This window comes from Marmota marmota, unplaced genomic scaffold (genome assembly GCF_001458135.2).
Source record: "Marmota marmota marmota unplaced genomic scaffold, marMar, whole genome shotgun sequence".
Lineage (NCBI taxonomy): Eukaryota > Metazoa > Chordata > Mammalia > Rodentia > Sciuridae > Marmota > Marmota marmota.
In genome coordinates this window covers 78,214,481-78,219,449 of record NW_026000026.1, presented here as the reverse complement: position 1 = coordinate 78,219,449, position 4,969 = coordinate 78,214,481, and the positions used below count along the sequence as shown (strand labels likewise).

The window sequence follows — 4,969 nt, the reverse complement described above, 5'->3', positions numbered from 1 at the left end:
TAGTGAAATTGTTATAAGCATGTACAAAGGTGCTACAATGAAACCCACTATTTTGTACAATTAATATGCATCAATAAAATATCTATAAGGCAATTTTAGGAAAACATAAACGAACATAAAGGAAGAAACAAAAATTTACAATTTTCCTATGACTTATACTCTACTAATTCAGTATTTTGATACATATTCTTGTATGTTTTTTCCTTTACATGTGTATATTCATAAAAGAGCAGGGATTTTTTTCTGCATGTGCAATTAGGATTACTGAAAATATTTTATAATCTAGTTTTACTGTTTTGCATCTATTTGGAAAATACCTTGTTTTATGTTTTTAATTAAGTCTTCGGTCACCAAATATTGAGACAAAACTCAGTGGCAGTCTGTCAGGAAAATTCAAAGGTTATGATGAAAGTATATGGAAGACAGCAGTCATTTTTAACGTCTATCCCAAACAATATTATAGTCGGTATCAATTTGCTCATAAAATTCTGCCAAATTAAAATTATAGAACATAGTCAAGCTCATTGCAAATTCTGTGTGAGATTAATGATGTATATATACCCTGAGGAAATTGGAACTAAGGTTTATTGAGTCCCTACTCTGTGTCAGGCAAAGGGTTGTCCATTTTTAAAACATTGTTTCATATATTCATGGTTGAAAAACAAGGCTTCAAACTTTGAGGTCCATGAAATGGGGAAAAAAGATGATGAGGGTTCAAATTCCTGTAATCCAAGGAAGGAAAACAAAAAGGATGAGTTATGATTAGAAATATTTAAATTAACTCTTAAGACTTTGCAGAAGCCACTGTCACCTGGAGCTGCTGGTTGCCAGGGGTCACGTTCCTCAACATAGCTGTCAACAGCGGGCCCTTAGGCCACCAGCTGCTTCAAGCTGTCAGCAGACCAAGTTCTAAAGGCAGCAGACCATTTTTGTGCTCTGAGCACTGAAAACAAAGGATTAGGCCATAAGTTTTCCTGGTTTTGCAGAATTATTCAAGTACATTTATGTTCTGGGATAGTGACTTCACACGCCATAATGGCATGGGAAGTCCGTCTATGAGAAGAAGAAATTTGAGGATTAGAACTTCATTCTGAAATATATAGGTCCTGGCATCTTGTTCATGGCAAATGTTAGGCTGAGCCCAAATGATTCTCATTTTTTATCTGTACCGCCAGAACTCAGTGGTTGGATGGCAGGCAGGTGACCTTTAGGATTGAGGAAAAGGGCGTGGCTGTGATGGAAGTCATGGTGGACTTTGGGTCTAGGAATGGCAAGACCAGCAATAAGGTCATCACAGATGACTGTGGAAAACTCTAGTACATCTAATTCATTTTTTATCTCAAACAATAGACCTTCTGTAGCTCAGGAGAACACCTCTTACCCTACCTGCTTGCAATATTCTATAATGTTTGTGTTTTTGCTACAGTTGTGCTTTAGTTTCCAAATTTTCCTTATTCCTCTTCATGTCTAGCTGGATTGTAGAGTTAAGTTTATGATTATGAAATAGAAATGAAGTGACAAAAATAAATTCACCGTTGAGTCAAGGTAAAATGTATAACTCCTCTATTTCCCTCTTATTTTGAATATGGCAACATGACCTGAGTGAATATTAAAATTTTAGCTTCTGATGGGTCAATTTTTTTGCCTCATAAAAATGCAGTGTAATTTGTTTTTACATAAAATACATTCTGTGTGCTGGCATATCAAGATTGCCTGGTGCCACTGCTTACTGTCTAGGATTCTCTGCTTCCGCTGATCTATAGGTAATAGAAGATGCCTCCGGAATACATTTTCCTAAAGTTATCATCGGATATGCTCTGGGCTTCCATCACAAGTCATCTCAGTGCGAAGTGGCATGTGATTTACTGCAGAGTTACAAGAAATGCAAATTTGATCTGGCATGTGACAAGTTGAAAACTCTTTTTGCTGCCTACGTTACAGAAATAGTTTGCTGTTTGAGCATTATTTTATGAAATACCTTCCTGGCTAGTCTCAGTTAAGGAATCTATAGGCATACTGTTGCTCTTGTGCTTGTGAGTGACACCTTTATTCTCTAACTTAAGTAATTTACTTGACAAAATTGCTGTGTGTTTGTGAGATTAATACCTTTGAGAGTGTTAGGATATTTCTTTATATGAGTGTTTGTCTTAAACTTAGCTTCTATCTAAGATCAACTTAAGTGCTTATTTTATTGGTTAACATGTTACCTTTGGTCTTTCCATGTATCATTTCTCTAGATTTTCATGAAAGAGCTATCAGAGCTCTGAACACAGGCTCTGGTCAGAAAGTAGAAGGTTTGAATTTCAATTTGAAGTGCTAACTGTGCTACTTTGAACAAGGAACTTCACTGATCTAGGCCTTGTTTTCTCCACTGGTTTAAAAAAAGGAGGGGGAATAATCATCACAGTTTATGGAGTCCTGATGAAAATTAAGTTGATGCATATAAAATTCTTTGCACAATGCCTTGCTCAGAGAATGAAGTCCTTAATAAACCTGTTCGGTAGGTGAGGCAAATACAAAGAAGAAAGACAAATAAATTAAGTAAGTCACATGCCTAAGGCCACATACTTGCAGAACTAGGGTGAGATGAGCCATTCTTATTTCAGTCTTTTTTGTAATAGGCTGCTTTGCTTTCTTAATTAATCACATATGTGAATATGCCGCAGTTGACTTTTAAATGTGATGTTTTGTCAACAAATATAATTGTTGGGCATAGCTATAGCATCATATAGAGAGTAGTGAGATAATGGAGCTGCTCCTCTAACAACAAAACTGGTTGTGTATCCCATACACCCACTTACAATAGCACATACATGCATGCACCGACATTCAGAATAGGCCCTTTCAAGGAACCCTTAGACCCGTTATACATATTTCATTTAGGTTATGACTCTGCCAAATGTGGGGCTTCCTTGTTTATAAAAAAGAATAATAGTACATGATCTGCAGAATTATAAAAGCTAGTAAACAGACTGCATGGTATGCCCTTTACACAGAGTCAGACACTCCTAAATTCTTGATATATCTTAGCTAGTTATCTTATTTTCTTCATAGCCTTTTATAGCTCTATGACTCTCTGCCTTGATTTTTTTCTCTTCGTTTGTTTCCCCCCACTAGAATTATGTTCTACAGAGGAGAGGACCTGCAACAGCACTGGACACAAAGCAAGTGTCCTCCTACAAGCCTATAATTAGTTAATGACTGGAGAAGAAGTCAGTAGCAATTAAAAAGGTGAGGGAAACCATCTATGTCAGCAAAGATGGAGGAAATAAGCTATATTACCAATTTTCAAGTGAAATTCTAGGTTTATCACTAATCAGCATTTGTTTAAAAGGAGAAGCTTCCCAGAGGAAGTGAGTTTAAGAAATAATAAATAATTTTGATAGAGTGCAGGCTGGTTAGTGAATGTTTTTTTTTTTCTCTTCACTGTGGGTAGGTATAACTTTTGTCAATGCACCTGTCTGCTCTGAGTCCAGGTCGACTTCCATGTTCCAAATCTTTGTGGCTGTCACAGGGATTCAGTGTTATAATTCCTAGTGTCCTTATCTCACTCCAAAACTGGAATTTCAGGTCATCAAACTCAGCTCAGATGCCTTCAAAGACTGTGCCTATATGCACAGAGAAATAAGTTAGTATATATGAAAGAATTACAATTGCGATCGGCACATTATCAACAGCTTCTCAAATGTTCCTTGTTGTTATCATTCATTTATTAAAAACATTTACTGAGTACCTGTTATGTGCCTGAATATGTCCTATTCACAAGATATATAAAGGTAAACTAAACAGACCAGATCTCTGCCTTTGTGGAGCTTAGAAGAATAGGGGGAGTAGGATTCAGGGAATGAAGTCAGAAAATAAACCCTGAATGATGGTGCTTAGATGGATGGCTACAACTACACTCTTGGTGGTCAGACCTCATTTGCCTTTTTAACACTGTTGTTCCAGTATTTTGTGAAGAGCAAATGGGCCAATGAGTCACTTGGTTCTTGTTGGCTGAATAAACAAATGAATGCATGCATTTCTGAGAGGAGATTCAGTTAAATTTGGACAGCAAAGATTCTGGGCTTAGCCTATATGCACTGATAGGATTCAAGTTTTTCAAGTTTGTGGCTTCTGTGTTTATATGGCAACAACTGGGTCAGACAGAATACATATGGGTAGATGTGAGGATGGGAATGAGATCATGAGAGCATGTATGCACATAAGTCTTTGTATGTGTGAGGTAACATGGAAGGCAAAGTTCTTTGGTTGTGCATTTTTTGAAATAAATCTAATTTGTGTGTGAACTAAGTGTAAGGTTCTAAAGGAGGTTCTAAAGGAGTCTCTGTGTGAGGCAGAAGCCTGTAGTTTGTTGTATGATGGACAGATCATTTTGCAATGCAAAATCTATGCAAGTATGCATGTCTGTGATCTATAGTGTAATTTTGTGAGGCAAATTAAGGTTGGGTAAAAAGCACATTCTAGGATAGTATGTATGAGGTAGGAATGGGTTTATGTGAGTCAATTCTGGGTTTTTGTGAATGTCAATGAAGAAAGATGGTCTTCCCCTCTTCTGTGTGTGTTGTATTGGGTATGTGTAATTCAATTCAGGAATTTATCATATGAAGGTGCAGGTTTGCTAGGCAGATTCTGGAACTAGTGTAATTGTGAGACAACTCAAAATCAGGATAAGGCCATCTGGGGTTGTGGGTAAGACTCTGAGTCTGTTCTAAATCCGAATTTGTATGTGTTTGTTGTAAATCAGGACTTGGCTTTGAGATGAACACACCTGGGTCAGTTTGGATTTTGTGCATGAGAGTCAAAAAGATTGGTGTTTGGGAGGCAAACTTGGGAGCTAATGCGGGGAAAACAGAGTTAGTTTGTGTGCATATGGGAGTAAGTTCTCCGAGTGTGAGCATTTTTAAGACATCTGAATTGTGTCTAAGTATGAAACAAGTCTGGAGCTTCTTGCGTGGGGGGGGGGGAG

At 37.3% G+C, this 4,969-nt stretch overlaps 1 pseudogene; it reads left to right on the top strand.

Annotated features, from left to right (window-relative positions):
* The first annotated feature begins 1,004 nt into the window (after window positions 1-1,004).
* Window positions 1,005-1,317, top strand: LOC107153924 (annotated as a pseudogene).
* Window positions 1,318-4,969: the final 3,652 nt, after the last annotated feature.